At 42.4% G+C, this 26,335-nt stretch overlaps 1 long non-coding RNA gene and 1 pseudogene across 2 annotated transcripts; both read right to left on the minus strand.

Moving 5' to 3' along the window:
- Positions 1–13,447: 13,447 nt before the first annotated feature.
- LOC118789589 lies at positions 13,448–14,651 on the minus strand (annotated as a pseudogene).
- A 6,641-nt stretch (positions 14,652–21,292) lies between these two features.
- Positions 21,293–25,501, minus strand: LOC118789231. Of its 2 annotated transcripts, XR_005005450.1 has the most exons (6): positions 25,410–25,501; positions 24,531–25,141; positions 23,882–24,031; positions 23,637–23,717; positions 23,393–23,474; positions 21,293–23,300 (listed from the first exon to the last, which is right to left on the minus strand). It is a non-coding gene; the product is annotated as an uncharacterized LOC118789231 (long non-coding RNA). The 2 variants fall into 2 exon arrangements; XR_005005451.1 differs by lacking the exon at positions 23,882–24,031.
- Positions 25,502–26,335: the final 834 nt, after the last annotated feature.

The following is a 26,335-nucleotide window of genomic DNA, read 5'->3' on the forward strand; positions in this document are numbered from 1 at the left end:
TAGGCTGTGTTCACATGTAACGTATTTTTTTGTTGAAAAACGCTGGCCAGAGCATTTTTTTCAAGTACTGCTGACCGATAAATCGTATTTTCATCATCATCGTGATATGAACATGCGCTATAAACACATCGCAAAAGACTTCCTGAAACGCAATGAATAAAAAAAATTGTTTTATTTACACATGCTATGTATTCACATTCAGCATGCGAACATTTGACCTATGCGCTCTCGTCGCCACGTTCTTCCGGGTATGATGAGGCGTCCCTTAAACCTGATGTTCCACCAATGAGCGGAAAGGGGCAGGGGCGTAGCGAGCGCTGGTTGAATAGGAAATAAAATGCACTAAAGAAGCGTGTCTTTGTGATAAACTACCTTCTCGACAGGGTTGCCAGTCTGATCTCAAGTGACGTCACATAAAAAGCTGAAATCATGTTACACGCTATCAAAACCGATTCCCGACAAGATTTGCTTTGGAAAAAGCACTAAAACACCACTCTGCCAAGTGTTTACTTACAATAAACTGCTAACCATGGAAACAAACCGTAGCTGTTTCTGCACAGGAACGAGTGTTGAAATTGATGGCTAAAATGCATGTTTTATGTTATGTTGACGCAATCTCAGTAAGGAAACCAAACTATTGCCATTTCAGTCACACAAGTCAGTGTGAAATCACTACTAATTAGGCAAAATAATTATGCCAAACCTGGCAGCCCAGGTTAGTGGATTCTCTTGTATTTCTGACCAATAATCTGTTGTTGGTGTTATTAGTTAGCCAACATTACTGTAAAACGAAATCACCAAATCCTTCCGTGTGACCCTGTGAATGAGAAGCTAATTTTCGTTAATACGTTTTGATATTGTGGCTCATTAGCTAGCATATGGGGGCATTTTGTGATGATGTGTAACTAAAACATTGCTCAATGTATACTTAATATCCAATATTGATTTGTTATTCAGTGTTGTCACTATGATGTTCAAGCTGAAGTCAAATTTCCACTCTTGATTACAAAGGTGGACAATACAGCTGTTTTCAGTTTAAAGATGACATAGAATGGATGAACGGAGTATTTTACCTTGTTCTCTGATGTTAACATAGAAGGTATGCAACTTTGGTTTGTCACAAAACAGCTCAGGTGATAATTCACAAGCCTATTTACAACCCTATAATTTGGCCTTGGAATAAAACGGCCCATTTTCTCCAGTATCTGGCATCCACATTAATAATTAAGTTCCCTTTAAGCCGATTGGCTGCCTTTCATGCGTCCTTTATGCTGATCTGGCATCCACATGAATAATTAAGTACGATTTACGCTGATTGGCTGTCTAGCAGCCAATGACTGCTCACAATACGCTCAAGCAACAAGGCTCAAAACATATCTATATAGTAAATCCTTCAGCTGAGGGACATCGCCTGGTGCTGGCGTGGATCATAGAGTCTCTGGTGAACTAAGTGATCATTGCTTTCATGGACTCTGTGCCGTGATCTGATCTGGTGTTGACTGTCTTAGGGTCGCCCTCATGACTATGCCGGTCCCTTGCCGTCCCCTAGGTATGCTGCCATAATGTTAGCCTGCCGGGGTTTTTTCCTTGTTGCACACTGGCACCTTTTTCACTGCCCCTCCTCTCCTGCCTGTCTGTTCTACATCCCTGCCATTCTTATCATCCACTAGCCACTGTTTTCTGTTTGCCTCCTATCCCTGCTCTGGGCTCCTGTCTGGAGCTGTAGCCCAAGCGTCTCATCCCGTTTTCCAGTCCTGCTACCTCGCTGCCCTGCCCATCAAAGTCAACTGCGTTCCAAGAACTGGACATCCTTGGAGACATTCTTATAATCGCTCTGCTGTTAACTACTATTGTCTATCATTCGTAAATGTCTTAAAGTACATTGTATAGTCAAGTGACCTTGACTTTATGAAATTGATCACTTTGATGCTGTTGTTCAAAACGTCATGTAACACAGGGCTCATTTTCTTGGACGCCAATGCCTCCCTGTGTATGACACTGAGTCCACTTCACGTCGGGGTTTTCTTTTTTAATGCGTGCTATGAGTCCTCTGGCACTGCCCGTCATTGATGCTGCTGCGTCCATGCAGATGCTGCTGCAGGATTTCCAACTCAGGACATTTTCACAAAAGAAGGTGTTGACAACATCAAATATGTCCTCTCCTATTGTTTCCCCCTACAATGTTTTGCAGAATAGTAACCCTTGGGTGGGTTTCAACTCGTGGATGTGAATACTGCCGGAATTTTGCTGGCTCTAGTTTCGCCTTCTTTGGCACTTGTCCCTCCGTGTTTTCAGCAGCATTGCTGCTACGCTTCAACCATGACTCCACTGTTTGAGTTCGGCAGTGTCATTGAAGGCGGCAGTGATTGACATGTAGCATGTGCCAGGTTGGGTCAAACCATCCTGGTATGGGGGAGAGTCGGGGTTTTTAGGATAATGAAACTGAATAGCCTACTACTGAATATAAAATTCAGTTTATGAACTTACACTTATATTTTATTGAAATATTTATTAAATAACTTTTTTAAAGGATTTTTGAATTAATGCTATTTTTTAAATATATATATATAAAAATCTCACGTACCCCCTGGAGTGCCTTCAAGTACCCCAAGGGGTACGTGTACCCCCATTTGAGGACCACTGCTTTAGAAGCTTTAAGACTTGAGGGTGACGGTCAGTAATGATGCAGTCCACCTTCACACCACTTCCCTCAAGGAGATTCTTCTCCATATGATAGCACCCCCCAACCTCATTGCTGTGTGGAGAAAGAAAAACACATAATATACATATCCATTAACTCCAAATATATTACAAACCAGTAACATGGAAATTGGGTAAATTATTGATAAGACAAGCCTTTAGTGATTGCATAACAGGAAGATGTAATCCACAGTCTGATATGGTAGTTCAATTACCTGCAACAGATGTATGTCAATAATCTGGTTTGTCTGCAAGTCCATCATGGTGTAACTACCATATTTTGCAGAATGCCCTGAAATGCAGATCAGATTATTACTTAACATGACAACAAAAATATTGATAATTATAAAAACATCAACCTCTGAATGCAATAAAAATGGTACACATGCCTGGTGAGTCTGCACGCATATCACCGCCAAGGATGACATCAACGTTCTGGCTCAAGCATTGAAGCACATCTTTTTGCTCCTCATTCCAGGTGTGGACTATGGCAGGTTCAAGGTATGTCCTGGCATGCCTTCTGAATGCATCATAAGTGTGCGTTCTCAGCCCCAGTATTTCAAACATCTGTAAAACAAATAAACACAAATACAAACAAATAAACAAAATTGAATAGACACATTTTGCCCTAACAAACACATCTTGTTGTGGAGAAAGGACACAATACCTTTTTCATCTTCAGAAAGGAAGCTCCACTGAAGTAGATGGCAGCTGACACCTGTAAGTTGCCCACAGGGGTGCTGCCAATCACAGGCTGACTCCTTCACTGTATGAAGAATTGACAGTGAGGGCACAGTTGGTCGACAGCTAAGAAGGTCCCTCGTCTGTGTGGCTGGATAGTACAAGTCCTGGTGCAAACAGGACAAGTCTGAAACAGGCCGAGGAGGCACTGCTCGAAAGTATTTGGCACCCCCATATGATGACAATGGTGTTGTACTGCAATTTAAAAAAAAAAAAAAAACATTTTGCCCATTAGTCAGTATCATTCATACAACCTGACTATTATCATAAGTTACAAACTGTGTGAACACACTGCAGCATTATTACAGGATTGTAACTTTACTCACAACAGTTGTGATGGTTCAGTCTCAGTTGTAACAAACTGTGCAGGATCATAGGTTGAACTTGTGGATCTGCAATGGGAACATTCTCTACTTCCTCCTCCTCCAATTCAAGATGGGGTCTTTTTGCTGGCCGTGGGGTCTTGACTGGTGTTGAGGTAAATGGAACTGAACTCACCACTGCAGTGAGCGTGGTGCCAACTGCCACACTTGGACGCAACACTGTAGCCTGTGTGCCTGAGAAAAATACATAGTCAAGCTATGAGAAAGTAGCCTCGTAATGAATGCTCAATGCTTACAAAGAGAAAAAAATACATGTTTCTCTTTTACACAGGTGTCACACTAGACTGAAACTTCTGAAACACTAAACTGAAATCGTCTGCAAATGTAGCTAATCTAGTACATATGCGGACAAGATAAATTGACTTACCTCTGCTTCGGAACTGAGGTCTCAATGGTGTCCAGGACAACTGTGTTCCCTGAGATGAAACGCTACTAACATCAATTTGGCAGCAAGCATCACCTGTATGTGGGAGTACTCTAACGTAAAAACGTGCAAAATAAGTCATACTCACATCCTCAAATGAAACCGATTTCAACAGTCATGTTAAATTATAATCATTTCAGCTTCAGTGGTGTGGAAATAAGCTCACCGTAACTTTGGCTAAAGGGATCAAGTGCGGTACCAGTACTTGAATTAGGCTAACGTTAGCTCTAAGCAACTAAACTGTGTTGGGTACAGATCGTTAGCGAAACACTTAGTTTAACATGTTTTGACTTCAACCATCAAAAGGTGAACACCGAACAAATTGATACTTACAGTTTCCGTCTGCTGTTAAAGTCGAGGTTGCAATAAAGTTGGAACTGCTTCTCTCTTTAGTATCAAACACTGAGCAAATCCTGCTTGAAATTGTCCCAGGTTAGTGAAACTGTCCGAGGTAAAATGAGCAGAGCAAACTAACAACCTTGGGTTGAAAGTATGTGGTTGAAAATATGAACATCAGCCATGCGTGTCGACAATTCGGTTCCCTGGGAAAGGTGTAAAACATATGGTCACCGCTTGCACAAACTTGCACAGCACATCGAGGAGGAGCGCGATGCGGCATTTCGCCTAAAAAGTAACGAAACTGCTACTTTTTTAGATTTGCTCCTCTCTTTACTTCAGTGCGTGAAAGTGGGCCGGCATATGCAAATTACTTTGGAGGTGGAGGTGTGGAAGGGGCGGTGATGAGAGCTAATGGTCTGCGTCACAGTCTGTATCAACGTCACAGTCTGTTAATGTCTCGACTCGCCCGTTTTTTTACCCCTCGTTTCAAAGTACGAAATTTTCTTTAATTTTCTAAGGCACCTTGAGTTACATGTACTTTCTGTCAGAAAGGTCTTTCCTTTTAAATATGTTTATGCTCCCAAAAAGAACCATATGGATGTTTTATGTTTTTGACAATCATCTCTGCAAATTATTAAAATTACTGTTAAACAGATTAAAGAGTAGTGTTTATTATTTTGAAATTTTTAGATTTAGAATGTTAATTTTCTATTAAAATATAATACATTTTAATGTAATGTAATTTCACATAGCATCAACATTTATTTTTGGCCTGCGGCCCTCCATCCAGATAAATTTTTGGCCCTTCATTGGAAAGAACTATTAATTTACTGAGGAATGTCCTAGTACTGCACAGACAATACTTCTGGTGAACTTTGATGGTAGACAGCAAGTCAGCAGAGACACTGGCTGATGGCTGGGCACTCTGTCATGGCAGACTGAGAGCAGGTCAGGTGGTCTTGGCACTGAGGAGCTGACTTGGGCAGCTTGGCTTGGTTCTGAATGTTCTGTCTGGTGTTCGGTCTGATAATCTGGTTCAGAGGATGTGGAAAGCAGCACAAACCCACACTGTACAGTACGGTAGAAACTGCTTCTTGATGTTTCTTCATTATTCACGATTGCTGAGCCGTTGAGCCCTACTGTAGTAGTTGGCCTCCCAGACTGTCTGATCAAGGACTTATTTCTGTCCCTTATTGTTACAGACAGGCCATTTCCTTTGAGATCTAAAATGACCCTTAAGAGTGCCAGGAGATCTTATTAGTCCCCAGATGAGCCTGTTATTATCGATACACGTTTTGTCAGATTTATTTAAGTAAATTTCATTTTTAGTATTAGTGGGTCCCTAAAACACTTCGGCTTGCTTGGTACAATATGAAAGGAGGGTTGGCGTTGTTTAATTAATGAGTGGTTTGACCCTGTGACCAGGGGCGGTACGTGGAATGAGGCTATTCCCGGTGGAGTTGGGCATGCACCGGTGTGGCTGCCACTGTGGATCCATGTGGACTGCTGAAGCTGGCCTCCCGCGGGAAAACTGAATACCTTACTGCAGTTTATGACCGACCACTTCACCGCGACGTTGTTTTGCGCGATTTCCTTTTCTTTGTGTTAAGTCCTGGGAAGGCGACCATTTGGATTTATTATTATAACTGGCGTGTTTGTGTTTGTTCGCTGTACTTATAAGGTTCGTCGGCAAAATCAGTATTAAAATCTGGTTGGATTTGTAGTCTCCTAGTTAGTTTCGGATAAGCAATTCTTTGTGCTGGGTAACATACACGGGGCTGTTTGAGCCTGTTAAAGGGCTGCGCATTGCAAGGGTAGGTAGTTAGTTTAGTATGGGTGCGTAGACCCAAGCGCGAATTAGTCGTGCTGTACCGCTCCTAGCAGCAAAGAATTGTGGGTCCGGTGGGGTAACTAGGTTGGGTAAAGCTTAGCTTAGTTTAGTTAAAGGTAATATTATAGACTAGCCGTAGCTTATGTTAGGCTAGGTATAACTTGGCTAAACGTTTCTTTTTTTTTTTAACTAGTGAGATGATGTGGTAGTTTGCAAACTGTTTTGGTGATAACTGTATGCCTGTGCCAGTTATTGTAGCCACGTGGTACGCTCTGTAAGAGGGGTGTGACAGTGTTCTGTGGGTGGCACTCCAGAACCTGCCCTGGGGTGTTTGTAGCCTGCTTGAAGAGTGGGTCTTCCCCCCCTGTTTGTGAACCTGGTGATTTAGAGGATGCACACGTGGTTCCTGTTTTCTTTTTGAGGTGAATGCCCTCTGGTGGTGACTGTATTTGGCACATGCGCTTAACTAATATAAACTGTACTCCTGATATATTTTTCTAGTGCTTTGTGTTCCGGCTGTTGCTGTAACTAGTTTGGTGTTGTGGGCAGTGTTACATAGAGGAGTAGTGCCATGTCTAGCGGTGGTACAATGAGTGGGAGGAGTGCATCCCCTGTTAGTGAGTTTGAGCTGCTCACTGTTGCTCAGTTTAGGAGTTATACAAGGGCGCAACTAGCCGCACTGGCTGAGCGAGATGGCATGGAGGTGCCATCCACTATGACCAAAAAAGAGTTGGTAGCACTAGTGAAGGAGTTGTTCAGTCTGGAGGATCTGTGGGCAGAGCAGAAAGAAGAGAAGGAGCGACAGGAGAGGTTGGCAAAGGAGGAGCGAGTGCGCCAGTTTGAACTTGAGAGGAGGGAGAGTGAGCAGAAGTTTGAGTTGGAGAAGATGAGATTGGAGGTTGAGAGAGTAACCAGGGAAAAGGGTGTGCTGACTGAACCCAGATTTAATCTCAGTTCTGCTGAGAAGCTCCTGCCTCAGTTTAATAAGGAGGAGGTTGATGTGTTTTTTGAAGCCTTCGAGCGAGTGGCTACTGAGTTAGCTTGGCCGTGTTCAAAATGGCCGCTGCTGGTGCAGAGGGCCCTCATTGGTAAGGCACAACATGCATTTGCTGTGTTAGATGGCTCTCTCGCCCTAAATTATGATGCCGTGAAGGAGGCTGTGCTAACCGCCTATGGCAGTGTTCCCGATGAATACCATCTGAAGTTTAGGTCCCACCGGCGTAAGGGTGGTGAGTCTCACCTTGACTTGTAACGTAGGCAGCAGATCCTTATGTCGCGTTGGCTAACTGCCTGTAAGGCTGATACAGTGGAGGCCCTGACAGAGCTCATTCTGATGGAGCAATTTAGAAGCTGCGTGTCACGTGACATAGATGTTTATATTGCTGAGCGCTGTGTTCAAACTGTGAAGGAGGCAGCTGAGCTTGCAGACACTTGGGAGGTTATTCATTATGGTGGAATTGGGCGGGGACACCATGATAGGGGTCAGGATAGGCAGAAGTTTTTTGGGAGTTCTAAGCCTGAGGTGAAGCGGCTCGGTAGTGACCAGCCTGGCCAGGGCGGAGGCTCTGATGGGGGTAAGGCCCCCCGAAGTAATGCCCACCAGGGAGTCAGTGGCCAGCGGCTCCCTGAGCGTTCTTTTGGGAATAGTTGTGGGGGACCTGGTTCCCACCAGGACATTATTTGTCATAAGTGTCGGCGGCCAGGGCACATTTGAAGTAATTGCCCAGCCCTCAGAGACAGAGCAAACCATGACCAAGTTGTTGCTCTGGTATCAGCTAGGACACAGGGGCCTGGAGTTGATGATCAGGTGCCTGGTGGCATCACAAAAGAGCCTTTGGTAGGTAGTACCCGTTTTGTTTCCCTAGGTTCTGTAGCTTTGACCTGTAGTAGCCCTGAAGTTCCTATACAGATTTTGAGAGACACTGGAGCGAGTCAGTCCCTGCTGGCTGCTGGTGTTCTTGATTTGCCACCCCCAGCCCCAGGGAGTCCAGTTATACTTCTGGCTGGCTTGGGGGGGGGGGGGGTTTGGGCCCTATCCTTTGAGAGAGGTCTACTTATGGTCAGAGTTAGTTAATGGTCCTGTGACGGTGGCTGTTATTGACTCTCTCCCTGTACGGGGTGTGTTGTTACTGTTAGGTAATGACCTGGCTGGTGATAGGGTTACAGAACCTCCAGTTCTTTCCCTTGAAGCATGCAATGTTGTGGATACTGAAAAGCTGACTAGAGAGTTCCCTGAAGTATTCACTGCATGTGTGGTGACGCGTACTCAAGCAAAAACCCGTGCTTGTCCCACTCCTTGTGAGGAACCAGATGATCAGGTGGATTTGTCTGATACTTTTATGGCCCACCTAAAGCAAACACAGGAGGATCCCCGCCTGGGTCGGGAGGCCCTGGTGGAGGCCCAGTTAGCAGACCCTGATTTGGCTCCCTGTTTCCGTCTAGTGGAGGAACCAGATGGAGGTGCTGTGTTGTCCGAGGGCTATTATTTGCAGGACAATGTCCTTAGGAGGTGTTGGTGGCCACCAAGGGAGCCTGCCGAGGAATGGAATGTGTTGCATCGGGTGGTGTTGCCTTGCGGATATCGAGAGGGTGTGCTTAAAATGGGTCATGCTGGACCCATGGCATGACCCATTTTTTTCAATAATTTTTGGCTTATGGGGGGGGGGGGTGTACTGTTACGGACAGGCCATTTCCTTTGAGATCTAAAATGCCCCTTAAGAGTGCCCCGAGATCTTATTAGTCCCCAGATGAGCCTGTTATTATTGATACACGTTTGGTCAGATTTATTTAAGTAAATTTCATTTTTAGTTTGCTTGCTTGGTACAATATGAAAGGAGGGTTGGCGTTGTTTAATTAATGAGTGGTTTGATCCTGTGACCCGGGGCGGTACGTGGAATGAGGCTATTTCCAGTGGGGTTGCACGTGCACTGGCATGGCTGCCACTGTGGATCCATGTGGACTACTGAAGCTGGCCTCCCGCAGGAAAACTGAGTACCTTACTTGAGTTTATGACTGACCACTTTACCGCGACGTTGTTTTGCGCGATTTCCTTTTCTTTGTGTTAAGTCCTGGGAAGGCGACAAACCGAAGAGCACCAACAAGCATAGCGCAACTGAAGTTAACGGGGACCTTTTAGACATTAAACTGAACGACGCAAACGCAAGAAAGCCAGCGAACGCTACTCTCTTCGCTATGCCAAGGCTGGGCTGTCCGTCGTGGGGCGACAGGTGCGGGCTGGCCACGGAATGTTTGAAGCTTTGGCGTCTGTGTCCTGAAATTCAAGGTAACGTCAATTTTCATTTCTTTCTGTTGTATTTAAGCAAGCTGAATGTGTACTAGCTGCACGCCGCCCTGAGAGGTTCTGGGGATAGTTTGATAACCCCTTAAGACAACGACATTGCCTGGCGTATCTGTAGGAAGGTAGACCGCCAAGGCTGATAGGCTTGCAATATCCCTGCTCAGGGAGGACGTGACACTTATACTCATTCAAAGGTGAGAATGATATACATATGACATATCCAAAGGTGACCATGTGTTTTTGGCTGTATCCCCCACAGTTTCTCCCTCAGTCTCCCTCAGTCTATTAGATCTGCTAAATCTGTTACCTGTTTTAAGTGGCTTCTGAAATCATATTTATAGGTTGGCCTTTTTATGAAATTTTTAACCTACTCTTTGTTCACCATTTTATCACTTTTTTCTGTTTTAACAGAATATTATACTATTTACAAAAAAAGAACACTGTCGCAAAGCATGCTGGGCAACGCCACTACCCCCAACACACCACAATACTCTATTGATGATAAAAGTGACCTGCAAAACTGTATTCCAGAGCACTGGTTTCCTCTATGTATAGTTCATTGGAGCTCAGTTTAACAACAGAAGGCTGTGAGTTTATCTCTGTGTGGGCATCATGCTCAAACACTGCATCAGTCTAACTTTTGCTTTGTTTCTGTGTTCTGGCTGCAGATCATGCCAGTCCACAGGGAACATCTGATGGACAACACGTGAGACCTCAAGCAGAACTGGTGACAATTCACACTTTTAAGGTCCAGTTTCTTGAACATCATGTCTGTGTGAGACTCTATCCCATGTTGAGTGCCCTCTTCAGTCAAGTGTGGACTCAGTGACTCATTACTCTTGATCAACCAGGGCAAGTGGCTAATTTTTTCATGATGTTTATTCATTCCACCATGGATTATCCTTTATATATATATACATATATATACATATATATACACACACACACTGTTTTCTTCTTGGATAAGTTCAATCTGTTTTTCACAGAGAATGTGTAAATGCAAAAACAGTTTCCTAAAGTTTATCAATGATAGTCTGTACCTTGGTTTACAATGGGCTTTCCTTTGGGTTATTTCCTTTGTAATTTACCAAAAGCGGTTGTTGACTGTAAAATCTACGCCCCCAACTGTAATGCCTTATGTGTTGTACTGTATTGTTTGCAATGAAATTCTGGCAAGCACAGTGCCCGGTAATTTACTGTAAAGTGGAACTTTGAGATAAAATACCATAATATATCATACAGTTGTACTGTTTATCACTGAGATAGACTGTAATTAGGTTTACAATATATCTGTTGTTTTTAAAATAGTTTACTGTAAACAGGTTTACATTATAGCTGTTATTTTTAAAGCAAATTACCGTAAACAGGTTTACAATATATGTTTTCTTTGTCATAGTAATTTACCGTAAACAAACAACAGTTCTCAACTATAAGCTAATGTTGGATTTTCTTCTAATTTTAAAAGTAAACGAACCGGACCAAAAGCGCGCTTGGAGAAAAAGCTTTATTTGGTGATGGAATCCGGCAGCATTTCTGCCTGTGAAGCTTTAACTCAGAGAACTGTTACCGTGATCGGCCTTTTATACTATGAAACAAATGGCAACAAACAATAGGTTTACACTATTGCAACATCAACCTATGTTCCCAAATGCAAAGCTGGATCCTTTGATGCTGAACGCCCCTTTGTGTGGTGATGGTTGCCAATTGCCCACTCCTGGTTGTATGCTAGACTTGATGGCTGCTGCCTGCCTAAATCAAGGTGTGGAGCTTCCTTTGTAACTATGATAATAAGGTCATCAGGTTAACAGTTCTCTGATTCTGAACCACGTCTGGTCAGAAGTTAGAAGTACTATAATCTTACACTAATCATCATAGTCATACTGACTTTGAAGCATGGTGGTGGTAGCATCATGCTTCTTTTCTCTTCTCTTCAGCTGGGTCAGGGGCTCTTGTCAAGATAGATGGGATAATGAATAGCTCCAAATATATTTTGGCACAAAACCTGCTGGCCTCTGTCAGAAAGCTGAAGATGAATTTCACATACCACCATAACAATGACCCAAAGCACACATCCAAGTTGAGGCGTGGCTTCAGAAAAGGAAAATCAAAGTCTTGGAATGGCCCAGTTAGAGCCCAGACCTCAGTCCCATCAAAAACCTGTGGAATTACCTAAAGAGAGCTGTACACGGGAGATCCCCTCACAATTTGAAGGAACTTGAACTTTTTTGCAAAGAAGGATGGGATAAAATTCCAAACTCTAGATGTGCAAAGTTGATAGACTTATTCACAAAGACTTGCTGCTGTAATAAATGCAAAAGGTGCTTCCACAAAGTATTAGTTGGGTAGGGTGTACATACTTATGCAATTAGGGTGTTGTAGCTTTTTTTATTATTTATTTTTCCTAATAACTTATTTCTTTCTCTGGATTTTTGTTTGTTGGAAGGTCACATTAAAGATGTCTGACATTTATGATGTTATTTCTGTCTTTACATTTCAGAAATCTGCAATTTCATAAGGGTGTGTAGACTTTTTATATCCACTGTCGATACTTGACCAAAGCTCCACCAACAGTGGAATTACGATCTCCAAGTAGCTTTTTGCTGTTCATTAACAGTGGAGCAAAATCCTGCTCATTAATCAGAGTAATACTGCAGGGAGGAGCTCCACCTTTTCAGTGCCATAGTCATTATGGCAAAAATGCACACCACAGTACTGTATTTACATAGGAAAGCATGTGGAGGTGTGAGCGACCAATCAGATGGTTCAAGCATCAGCTGTTAGGGTTACGATGCATTAGGGTTTCTCTTAAGCTGGGTGCACACATCTGATGCTCAACTGATTTGCTCTCATGGTATTGTCTCAAAGGTCGAGGGTCTGCTGACAATCCTTGATATATGATATCACCTCTGCCAAAGGTACATGTTAAACTGGGAACAATGGGCATCAGCAGCAGGAGACTACAGACTACATGTGGGACACACTACAGACACATGTGAGGAAGTGGTCAGCCACCAAAAGTTTTTGACCAACCATCAGGTGTGTGTGTGTGTGTGTGTGTGTGTGTGTGTGTGTGTGTGTGTGTGTGTGTGTGTGTGTATCCAGCTTCACAGCCTGCCAGGCAAGGAGTGACAACAGACCCTGTGATGAGATACTCAAGACAACAGAGCAGTTTCTCTGAAAGGAGTGTGCTCATGGTCACGGTTTATAATATGTGACCTCACATGGAATGAGATCTCCCAGAATTTTATTTTGCCATCAGAGAACACATCCTGTGTACTGATAAGCACTGATATATGTTACCAAACATAAAAATAACAGAAAAAAATTCTGACCATGACTGCTATTGATGGATGAAATATCACTTGGTATACCTTTCCTGTAATTTTTTTTGAAATTTTGTGACAAATTTTTTGAAATGTGACAATTTTGAAATGTGTGTGTATGTGTGTGCATGTGTGCATGGGTACACTAAAGCCCAATGGAGATCTTACTGTAAATTTATTCCAATGTAATTATTGTGGGTGGCCATGCATTTATAGTCCTTACAAAAAGTATCTCACAATAGCATAGAGTTTCACTTCCATAAGCCCAACCACCCATCCAACTCTTTTTTGTTGTTGCTGATGCAATTACATAGATGAGAGTACATTCAAAGAGTGAATAAAAAAATGTACATTCCATTACAGCCTGTCGTCACCCAATGGCCAGGATGGCGCTGCTGTCTACATGGTTTAAATGATGCTCACACTGGCCGTGCCCTAGGCCAATTATTCATGGCTCTTCAGGATGTCTTTGAGGAACTGCTCAAGCATGGTGAAGTAGCCCTGGTGTTGCCATGTGTCATTATGCATGCCATCTGGGAAGACGGCCAGGCGCTTAGTCCATGCGGGCGACAGCTCATACAGCTCCTACATCAAGACGGGCAGGATGAGCCGGTCCAACAGGCCAAGACGAAGAGTGCCGGCATGCGGCACTGCACTACGTGCCAGTAGGACAGGAACTTATTCTTGTAGCACCAGAGCGGCAGGTTCCTCATGGGGAGGAAGGAGAGGAGTGTGGCAGCCATGTGCAGGATGCTGAGAAAGGTGTTCTCCAGCACCATGGTTGCCACATGGGTTCTCAGCGACCAGATGCGCTGCCAACACCCCCCCCAGAAAGCCCCCAAACAGGATCACCTTGGTCTTGTCGAGGTCAGGTTGTGTCATGACAAAGTCAGGGGTGGTCTTGTCATCCAGCAACAGTTCTGGAGGTGGAGGTGGGTGTGTGTGTGTGTGCACGCTCACAGTTCCTCTATTATGATCTGCGGTTGGGCAGGGAGGGGTGTAATGGAGGCCACAGCTCTGGGAAAGAAGCTTTCTCAGTCTGTTGGTACAGGATCTTATTGCCTTGAACCGTTTGCTGAACGGCAGCGGTTTGAACAGGGAGTGGCAGGGGTGTGTGCTGTCCCTGATGATACTGCTCGCTTTCTTTCTCAGTCGACTGACATAGATGGTGTCCAATTTTGGGAGCTCCATTCTGACAAAGTGCTGGGCTACCTTCACCACACAATGCAGGTCCTTTCGCTCGGCGACTGTGCAGCTGGCATACCACACAGTGACGCAGTTAGTCAGGATGCTCTCGATTATGCTCCTACAGAAATTTAGCAGCAGTTTCTTTGGGAGCTGGGCCTGTTTCAGCTTCCTGAGGAAGAAGAGCCTTTGTTGGGCCTTTTTGACTAGGTGTGAAGTGTTGGGGGTCCATGTCAGCTGTTTTGACACAGTGACTCCAAGGAACTTTAGGCTTTCCAAGCTTTCCACTGCTTTTCCATGTATGTGGAGGGGAGGGTGGACTCTCAGGTGGAAGGTACGGTAGAAGGTGAGGATTAGCACCACCAGGGACACACGGTACGTGTCCCATGACCAGGAGCCCGCTGTCAGCAGCCACTTCCCCGCCATCCCCCACAGCCTCCACTGCTTCTCCATGTCCCACTTTAATACATGGGTATTCTGCAGAAACACAAAAAGACATGCTGGAATGGGTGCTGGAGTGTTGAGATGATACAATAACAGATGTTAATGTAATCAAAAGAACTTGCAAGAGTCTTCAAACTGTTGTTAAAATCAGCAAAAAGATGCTGCTATCTGGACACATGCACTTTACCACTCCACTGCTGCCACCTGGTGTCAAAAACTGAATAAATAGTTGATTTATTTCAGCCGACCATTTTCACATTTTAACTGGGTTCATTCATGTGCAGTCTGTCTCCCTGATCTACCTACCAGATTCCACTACTTAAAACATACTGCAGTCTGTTAGGTTTCTTGTCGAAATTAAATTGTGTCTTCCATCCTGCACTTAAAATGTTCTTTTGACAGTTGTCAATCTGGGCATAGTACAATATCCTGTATTAGTGAATTATGCTTAGATTGTACTTATATTAGGTAATGTTTGTTTGTGTCACGGCTCAGGCAAGGACTCAGTTGCAGACCATGGGAGCTTCAGGTTCCAGGCGGGTTTATTAAATCGCTAGGCAAGATCACAAACAATAAACGGGCAGGGTCGAAACCAGAAAGGCTGTCCGTGGACAGATCCAGGATCAGGAAACAGGAACAGGCAGGGTCAAGCACCAGGCAGGCAGAATATCGGGAGATCAGGGCAGAGCAGCAGGCAGGAATCAGGTCGAAGAACAGGCAGGTTGAAATACAGGAAAAGCACACAGACGAAAACCGGCAGGGACCCAAAAAAAAACCACACTGCTACAAACTAGCAACAGGACAGGGACATGCAGGGAAGATATAGGGCAGGGCTGACGAAGGGATGGGAACCAGGTGTGCAGGCAGGCAGGTGAAGGCGATGAGGCAATCAGGGCGGGCGGAGACCGGGCGGGGAGTGGGGCAGGGCTAGAACACAAGGAAAGCAAAAGCACATGGACAGGGAAAAACAAAAACACAACAGCTAAGGGGGTGGAGCACTGACAGTTTGTATTTCAGCCATCTACCTAAATCTTAGTCACTAATCATACAGAAGGTTGCTAAATAAACATCTTAAACAGATATAGCTTTCATTTAGGAGTGCCAATCCAGGCTGAGTTATGGCAGTGTGTAAAAGATTTTTGAACAGTGAAACATTATACATACAGAATGGCAATGCATTTAAATACTACACAGATATTAAGCTGTTAACGGACGGTAGTGTATGAACACTCCAAACTGTGTGCACATCTTTGAGCTTCCCAAAAGTGTACTGCGTTGACTGACAGTATATATTATTCCATATTTCATATAGGATATCACACATTCTGATGACAGACACAGCATTTGCCCTTACACCATTACTCTTCTAGTTATTGTTCCCTTAATATCCTCCAGTGTGAAGCACTGAGAGTCAACCTCAATATGTTTAGGTGATTAGCAGTGTGAGGTCAGTTATCAGGACAGTAGGTACAGCATCCATATAAAAACCTGAGAGTTAAGTTCTTTGCAGCAGAATCAGGAGTGTCCAATTGAAAAAACAACCAGGACCTTGAAGTCTGAGGTCCTCAAGTTAATCCCCTGAATGGGGGTGGAGATAGTCAACAACTTGATCCTATAGTAAATGCAAAACATGGACAACAGGTAAAGAAAAGTAGCTATCAATATACAGTAAATATTTTAATTTCCTTTTTGTGCAAATACTTTAAGCACAGCAACTTGTTTTGAAAATAAATCAAATGCTTAAAAAAAGAACAAAGCATGAGGCAACACTTGCTACGTGCATGAGAACGTTTAGCTAGGTTGCTGCTAGCTAACCTGGCTAACTTGGATATTTAGAAGTGCAGACACAACGTTTCACTCCTAACTGTACTGCATTGAACTGATGGGAAACACGAATCAAAACACGGAATGAAATTATTTCAGATCCCATAAAATAAACAAATGACGACTCAACACATTGAGTTGGACCTCAACTCATTGTGTGGACCTGATGTTTATCATACTAACATGTTGTGTGCTACATACTGTAATAATATTACAACTACTACTCACAAATACTTATTTCTGTACCATCTAACCTCATTAAAACAAACAACATTGGGATACAGTTCCATCCGGCTAAACAATTAATAGTTACACCATCTGCTTCTTCTGCTTGTTCATTATACTTTACCTCACAATTACTACCATCTGTATGTTTTTCCTCCAGTGTCCTGAACCTCAAGCGCATTTAAGAAATAAATCACTGGGATAAAGTGCATGACACGTCAGAGTAAACACTGGGCGTTTATGTGCAATGCTGTGGTGGTTGTGCTTTCAACCTGTTCCCCTTTATCTTCCTTGATTAACAATAAAACAAATAATTCACAGAATAATTGACACCAACTGCGTAAACGGAGTAAATGATTATGCTCGCGAAACAGCACAGATTGTCTGTAGTTTGTGTGCTTGTGAAAGCTACAACGTGAGATTGTTTAATTAACAAGGATGGCATTTATCAAATTAAATTACATTAAATGCTCATGACACATCACAGCTTTTGTGAGGTGTTCTAAACGTTATTGGTCATTGCACTCAACCTAACCTAAACCTAAAGTTTATTCTCAGTAATTTAAATCGATCCAACTAAATTTAGCTCTGTTTTGTCATTTGAATTTTGTAACACAAGAAAGCTATAATGTGAAACATTTAAGAGAAAGCTTTGGGATTACCTGCCACTTAATTGTTCAAATTGCCATCCTTGTTAATTAAACAACCTCATGCTGTAGCTTTTGTGGTGGATATCCCCCTGGTCTGGGCCAAATGGACCGAGGGTCTTCCTCCACATTTTGATGCCTTCCGGAAAATAATAAGTCCTCACAGTCTGATGTAATCATGGTTGTTTGGTTTATTGCATATGGTGATCAATCACATACAGTAAACCGGGTTGGTCCGCAGAGCAACAGGTGTATATGCGGTGTGTATACATTCACAAACACTCCCCAATCACTCTGCCCTCCCCTCAGCCTGCATCCATCCTTTATGCCTTTTTTCACTCCTCCTATCCCAGACCACAATTTCCAACTCCTCCCAGGCTCCTCCTTCAAGATCATCCTGTTTTCCATTTAATACACCATTATTTAATTTTTAAGCTGTTACATTTACCCCACCTGGAAAGTCCCATAAACTCCATAGTCATCAATTGTATATCATTTTTAAACATAACACTTCTGAAATTTCCCATTATTTCCACTCCACACCTATATGATTTTTAAACATAATTAAATAATACACAGCATATATGCCTGGAATATTACCATTATCTCCAGGCCTACGTTTAAATAATAAAAAAGGTTAAGTAACTCAGTTAGCCAGACCGTGGTGCTGCAGCTGTAAGAAGGCACACAGATATCTATGTGCCATAAGCTACAAGGTTAGGCCTTAAAACAAAGGGTTAATGTAAGAACTAGGCCCCGTCTGGACACGGCCCAGGAGATGGATATGTTAAAAGGAGGCAAAAACATGCTGACACGCTGTAGGGGCATGTCAGGGGGAGAAGATACAATAAGCGAAGGTGGCATGACTATGAGTCAGAGGAAGAAGATACAATAAGCGTGACTGTAAAACAATAGGAGAAGGTGGCATGACTATGAAACCAGAGAAGAAAGATACAATAAGCGTAGACCGTAAACCAATAGGAGAAGTGAAGGGAGAGAAGATACAATAAGCGTAGACCATGAACCAATAGGAGAAGGTGGCATGACTATGGAACAGCAACATAGTGCACAAAGGTTCTGGGGTGACTTCCAGGGAGGGCCAATGCTGAAGGCAGTGTTCCTTCTCCAAGATCACCCACTGTCCTGTAATAGCCCCCAAGATTACCCCCCTAGCAGTGTCTTACAATGGCCTATATACAATGTGTATGACCTAGGGTAACCCCCAGCATTATTTAGGCATAGAATCACATCATATTTTTCAGTAGTAGTGCTTAATGCAAACAATATTTTCCACTATACAAAGTATAATAGAATACATATTGTAAGGAAAAACAAGGCGCAAATCCGATCTTCGCAGAAAAGACTTCTTTATTTACAGGAACGGCAGTTGTCAGAAATACGTGAAAACGCACTCTGAGTTCAGCGGAGTCGATCTGAGCCCTGAGCACTCAGCCAAAGCATTCTTTATACTGATACAGAGCTTTGATCAGGATCGACAATAATTTGCATACAGGTGGTGAAATACAGGAGGTCTGGTAATTACATTATCTTCCCTAGCAAGAACAGTTCTCAATCATCCATCACCGGTTTCTTTAGAAATACCAATTGCTGCAATGGCCAGCCACGGCCAAAGTGACAATTGAAGTCTGTGAGCAGAACTGTGGTTACAATAAGGCCATCTAGACAAATCAATACTGGTATTAGCATATCTTAAGTGAGAGGATCTGTGCTATCTTATGCTGCACTGAGCAAGCTAGTTTAGGGATCTGGACCAAAATCTTACAATATTATTTAAGGCTAACATATTAAATTATCTGGTTTCCTTATACACTTCCAGACCTCCACATGTACAGTAAAGATAAAGTAAATAGCTAATGTAATATATCAATAACTTCAGTTAATATGTCAATAACTGTGGTTAAAATCAAAAGCTAACATCTGGTGGCAATGCTTATGATATTTGCTGGCAACTTATTTCCACCATGTAACAAGCTTAATCATACCACATCAAGCTCCGCTTTTCTCTGGGGGGGTGAGAGTGGCAATACTCATAATTTACATATGGGGTATACACTTTATCAAAAATTTTCCACCACACTTTCACAATAGCACACAAACTACAGACAATCTGCCCTGTTTCGCGAGCGTAATCATTTACTCTACGCATTGGTGTCAATTATTCTGTGAATTATTTGTTCTATTGTTAATCAAGGAGGATAAAGGGGAACAGTTTGAAAGTAATGATAGATTTAAAGGTAATGTTTCAGCCTCCCGTTTCCAGCTCACCAGCTGCCACTGGCGGTAGTGTATGTTAAAGCACTGAGCGATTTTCACCAATGGGAATGTATAGACTGTGTAATTTGTACAGTCAACAGTTTGGTGTGTTTTTCTGTGTGTGCAGCTGACTAGACTTTATATACTGAAAGTGTACACACATGAGTGTGTACAGACGCCCCACAATTTGTAAGTTTATCTTTTAATCTTATTTAAATTAATATTATGAGTACTGCTAAGAGCTATATCCATGCCAAAAGACAATAACAAATTTGGATTGTATAACTCCCTCCCAACTCAACATGACTGTATAGCTACTATTTCTGATCAAGAACCTAGGGAAACGGAAGGGGGTCATTCCTATGTTCCCAGGGATCCTATGCTCCCCAGCTCTATATAGCACATAATGGGAACCTGAAAAAGATGTTCCTCAGCTCTGTATTCAGTTAATATGACACGGATAATATTTACAAGGGCCCAAATGGAGGTTCAGGTTATGGTTAGCATTAGCTTTGCAGTTAGCATTAGCATTAGTGTCAGAATGTCATATTTAGCCTTGAAATTTGGGTGAAAGTCAGAGTTCGGGTTAGGGTTACCCGATTAGCATGTGGGTAAGTGTTAGCATTAGACTTAGCATCATCTTGAGAGTTAGCATCAGCATGTGGGTAAGTGTTAGCATTACAATTACTATTAACATTAGCATTAGATGCAAGGTTAGCATTAGCTGGTGTGTTAACAGAATATTTAACTGGGGAACATAGGACCCTGGGAACATAGATGCACTCCCAATGGAATTCGTAAGGTAGCTGAGTAACATTATACACTGTTCAGCCTGCTTGCTAGCTAGTGATCCAAACAGCCAGGATGCAACCGAACCAATTAACGCATGAACAGGCTCCTAAGATGATCCATTTAATGAATGCGAGATGGCTACTCTAAATCTAGTTAGTGTGTGCCTAATTTTACAGCACCGTAAGCTGTGACATAGCAAACAGCCGTTGTTCTCCAAACACTGACAACATATGGTTTACATATAGTGGCGGAGCCAGACAATTTTTATAGGGATGGCCAGGCTGAGACTATTACTCACATTGGGGTGGCACAGAAATTAATTTTAAGTCTCATTAATTTTTTTTTCTGCGTGGCAAATCGCTGTAGGCCAAATAGTCCATTTTTTGGTCACTCTTTATCATTTGCTTATGCAGGCAACAGTTACTGCCTTGTAGAAGTACACCATGAGGACTCATATATAATAAGTTTTTTTTTTTTTTAATATATAGACAACAGTTTAATCTTGGTACAGGAAATTTTATTTTAGACATTAATTTAGGCATAAAATTAGTGCATACGAGGTGTTGTCTTTACCACCAGCGTTTTTGGTCACAATGCCCTTCCGCAACAGATGTAGCAGAAGCTAGCTATTTTTCTGAATCTTACATTTAATGTATGAATGTATGAGTTTAAAATATACATTATTTACATAAAACTTTAAAATGAAATGATTTAATCTTGACATGCAAGACAGTTCGTATACAGTACGTATACAGAACTCATGAATATGTCAAAGGCTACCTGGCATCTCATTTTTACCATTTTTTATAATAAGCTTTTTTACGTAAACCTCAATTGATTAAAAAAAATCTGGACCAGTTGTTATGCTTTTTTAATCGGTGATAAAGCTCATAAGGCCATTACAATTTAAATTACATAAGATAATTACACGTAAGACACTTATGTCAAACAAATTCCACACTCAAAACACCCAGGTTGCTCAATCGGTCATCGTCCATGGTTGATCTCAAGTAAGTTTTAATGAGATTGAGTACCGAAAAGCTCCTTTCATATGCAGCTGTACTCACAGGTATGGTGACCACTATTTTACACAATCCAAAGAGTTCATGAAACACCTCATGATACAGCTCAATGAATTTTGTGAGGTCAACTATGCTAGAGGGTTTCTCTATGCCTGCTTGGATTTTCTTAACTAGGATTCTTTTCAACTGGTGTAAGTCATATCTGAGGTCTTCAATGTTGCATTCATAAATAGATACAAAGGAAAACAGAGCTTCCTCATGACAAAGTGTACCATTTGTGGGATTTAAGGCTTGAATACCCTTCATTACTTCACAGCTTGGTTTAGAGAACCATCTGTTGATCTCAGTGAGCATATTATAAAGGACAGGGTAAAATACCCCTGTATGAAAAGTGTCCTTGTTCTGCTCAGGACACCCACCTAGTTGAGACATCACACTATGTCCATCCAGCCTTCTGTTTTGCATTTATTTTATTTTGGGTGCAGGTTCTGAGTCAATATTGCATTGTTCAGCAGTATGTACCACTTGTTTTCAGAGCTCTTCAATGTAGGTTTCATCCCTACAGTCTTTAAGAGTCTGTACAACAGCTTCAACTAAATCCACAGCTAAACCTAAATCAAGGTTTGGAGACTGGAGAGGATCAGAAAGGAAACTTGCCTTACCAAAAACTCCAGACAGAGTGACCAGAAGTCCTATGAACTGCAAGTCCATTTGAGCTAGCAGCCCTCGTGCTTCAACTGACCTACTACCACTCTTTTCTTCATCTATTTCTTTGAAGGACACAGGTAACAGCAGGCAATCTATCAAGAATAGTATGACAAACCTTGTGTTGACAGGGCCATCTTGTGTCACTTAGCTTTTGCAGTTCTCTTGGTGCCCCATCATACATTTCCTTTTGCTTGCTGAGCCACTTTGTATGAACATAAGACCCAGCCATAAACGTGTAGTTTTTGCACAAGAGAAAAGAAGCATTCGACTTCTGGGACTGCTTTGACAGTGTCAACAAGAACTAGATTAAGGCAATGAGCATTACAGAGGACATAAAAGGCCTGCTTTGCCACCTCCTTAAAACGAGCCTGAATGCCAGAGTTCTTGCCGCTCATTACAGATGCTCTGTCATAGGCTTGTCCAACCAAATTGTCTATATTCCAGTCCGTATCTCTCAAGAATATGTATCATTTTGTCCGCCAACCCTGCAGCATTAAGATGCTCTGCAGCTTCAAAGTGCAAGAAGCTCTCTTTTATAGCTCCCCCGAAATAATACCTGAGAACAAGAGAAATTTGTTCTTTCTTTTTTACATCTTTGGTTTCATCTGCCATAAGGGCAAAAACTTGACTTTCCTTGAATACCAAGAACCTATAATATAGCAAGGAAATTTCCCGTTGTCCAAATCCATTGTCTTCCTATGACCCCTTTGTGCCATGTTTTGTGTAGCAGTTAACAGTAAAACTTCAGGTACACTTTTAATATAATCACGGTTTTCCTGTTTTGTATGCTCTTGTGACAGTTAATTTATCAAAGATGTCTTGTTTTTTCTTCTTTCTTTTCCATGCTTAATGTAGCATTGATGTATGCTTCAGACTTGGCATGGGAAGCAAAGCCTCCATCTTTGAACATAGTCTTTTTCCAGTTTTTATAGCCTATATCTGAAATGAAAACTGATTTAGTGTTTGGAAGGCCAAAGTACCTGCAGGCATAAAAATAAACAGCGTCCCTGCACTGAGAGTATTCAATCCACTTGTGATGGGAATACCACAAGGCCTTAAAGCTTCTTCGCCTGTCCCCCATGACTGGAAATACTGTAAGATGTGGCTGGACTGGTGCTTCGGCTCGAGAACTGGAGATGTCTCAAACAAGAAAAAGAAATAAGTCATTTCAATTATGCTACTCAATATATCAATATGTACCGCATGTGAGTGTATGGATGGGAATCATATACCTGGTGGCCCACTCTGGTCAGGGAAATTTCACTGAAGGCCCAACTGTGTTGTTATGCCCTTGACACACATGAAGTCTTTCATCTGTCAGTTGAGATACACAAGTTAAAATAATAACAGTAACGTTTTGACGTCACAAGTGCAGACCACATTTTTGTATTTGGTTTCTTGAAATGTCATCATTTAAAACAAACATACTACTAACTGCAGCAACTAGTGGCTTGTGGCTGGCATACTGTAACCTACCTTGACATCCACTTTGGTTAGCGCACTCTGGGGACGGTGCTCTGCCATCACTGTCAACGTCCGAATGGGTAAGTCTATCATCTGTTGGTAAAGACACATAAGTTAAAATTGTCATCATGCCAAGTTTTAAGGTTATGAACTTTTTTACTTGTATTGGCTTTGAAAAGTATATTCCACATCATCTGTTGAAGGCAGAATCCTAGAGGTACTGTAGCTAAATGCAGAATGCAGGTGGTGTGCGGTACCTGTAAGTCCACTTCCTAGAGTGTTCACTGGTTGCTCTGCATCTCCCTCTCTGCACCACTCTCCCTTCTCTCATTACTTGGCTTCTTACTGATCTTCTTACTTGGCTTCTTACTGACCAAACTAGGAAGTTATCTCTCTCTTCATTTTGCCTGACAGGTACAAAATAAAAATATAGCAACCTTAACATTATGGGAAGTACTAGCAAAGTTATCCATTTGCATTACTTTGCATATTAGCATTTGGCTGCCAACTCTCGCGCACTGAGTGTGAGACTCACGCATTTGAGCCCCATCTCACGCTAGCATGAATGTGTGGAAAAAGAAATTCTATTGACTTCTATGCATCTCTCTTGTGATAGTTAGGGACAGTCTTTGTCTATCTTACGCCAAGTCAGCATTGAAAGTTGGCAGCCTTGCTTGAAATAGTCACTGTTTTACAACCGTTTTGGAGCTGCTACATGCTTATTCAAACCGAATATTTCCTTTTCCAGGAAACTGACACAGTGAGACTTATGACTTAAATACCGGTAGTAAACTTTACGAGATCACATCTCATTCAACTCGTGTATCCCAGCCATAAGATACACACACTAAACAAGAAACATTTCAGACATAGTGAATACACTTCTTTCAACTGTTAAAAGCTTACCTGCGATTATACTACGGAGACCTCTCTCCTCAGGCTGCAAATAGCGAGTTGAGTCTGGCTAGAAGGGCTCCGAGAACTACTCGGTTGCATGCGGTTAAACGGGGGGTGGTTGCGCTGTTAAAATGCGTCCGTATGGGAACTACGGCCTTATAGACATGGTTCTGCAAAAAAAGTTCTGCCTGAAAAGCGGTGCTGTGTGGGGTGACCATAGGGGTGGTCAGACATTAGTCTGTGGCAGACTAAAGTCAAAATTCAATGTTTATGTTTCGCGCCGTTCATGTTCCAGTACGTCACACTGTAAAATCATTGTTTACACTCGGAAAGGTCAGCGCAGAGCGCTAGAAAATAATCGATCGCGGATGGCGTCGTTCACTCGGACGGATAAAAAATAAAAATTAAAAAAAAAATGCTAAAAATGGTCGCCAGATATATTTTGACGGCCGTTGATATACCTTGGGCGGCCCGCCCAAATAAAGTGTGGGAAACACTGCAGTTTGTCTGTGCCCTTTCCTCCGTGTTGTCCTTGCATAATAGTCTCCACCGTGGTTGCTGTGCTGCATGGGGATGCTCCAATTGCTCGGAGAAAGGAGTACGAATGTACGGTTTCCCCACTGACATGGAGAAAAGAAAAAAAAATGGTTGGCTCAAGTCAGGGGCAATCTTACTAAATTGCATTAAGAGAACAGAATTTACATTTAATAGGCTGTTCGTGGTTAATGTTATGAGTTGCTTTGTCCAGTATCCTACCTATCCTAATCTGTTAACGTTCCCTAAATCTACTAATTTAGTGGGGGATAATCCACTAACACGTTTAAATGCACATGTTAATTTGATTCTGATGTGCTGACAATATACAGTCTGATTCTTTAAATGTCTTACCCTTTAAAAGTGCATCACAAACGGTGTGTAGCTAGAATTCTGCTGCTAACTTCCGGGAACTATTGAGAGGCTCCACGATCCGCCATTGCTGTAAAAAATGGTCCATTGGAGAGAACGGTGATGACGCGACTCTCTCTCTACATGGCTAGAGCCAATCAAAGCCAAAATTGAGGTCAAACTGGAGAAGCTTCTATACTGTGTGTGTGTGTCAGGCTTTTCAGAGTTGTATGACACCACTTCAAAGTGGTAACACGACCTCGTTAAAACCGATGCATAGCGCAAAGTTATCATCAAGATGGAGCTACCAGGTTTGTAGATTCGGCTGTAATAATTTATAGTTATTAGCAACATACCCGGCATACTCAGAAGCTTGCTACGTCCCTGGTTATTAGCTAGCTAGTTCTGTCAAGTGTCAAATCCAAACGGACTATACTATAGGATTAAGGTTAAAGAGCTACAAAAACTCGTGTTGTTGTTTGCCCACTATATGCACTTTTGTACGTCGCTTTGAATAAATGTAATGTAGTGTATCCCTGTAAGCACACATATATCTCCGAGACGTCTATGCGATGTATGCAATGGATGCATGTTCAGCAAAGTTGTGGATAGTAAGTAGGCTACTTGAGGTTCTGTCTTTGCTTTATTTCTCCCGCTCTCTACTTTTTAAAAACAGCACTTCCGTGTTACATATCTAGGACGCTTGTCATGTGGATTACTGAGCGGCACGTCAAGCCTGTTGCGTTGACACCCCAACGCCAGTCATGTGTAAACAGATTAATTGTACTCTGACTTTGGTAGCATCTTCGAATTCTATGAAAGAAAGAGGCAACTATGCTGCGTTGGTAGCTACAGAACTCGAGTGTATTCAGCACACGTAATCTGACCATTGTGCAACATGCAGCAAAGTTGTCCTGGCTAAATATAAG

Source organism: Megalops cyprinoides, chromosome 14, assembly GCF_013368585.1.
Source record: "Megalops cyprinoides isolate fMegCyp1 chromosome 14, fMegCyp1.pri, whole genome shotgun sequence".
Lineage (NCBI taxonomy): Eukaryota > Metazoa > Chordata > Actinopteri > Elopiformes > Megalopidae > Megalops > Megalops cyprinoides.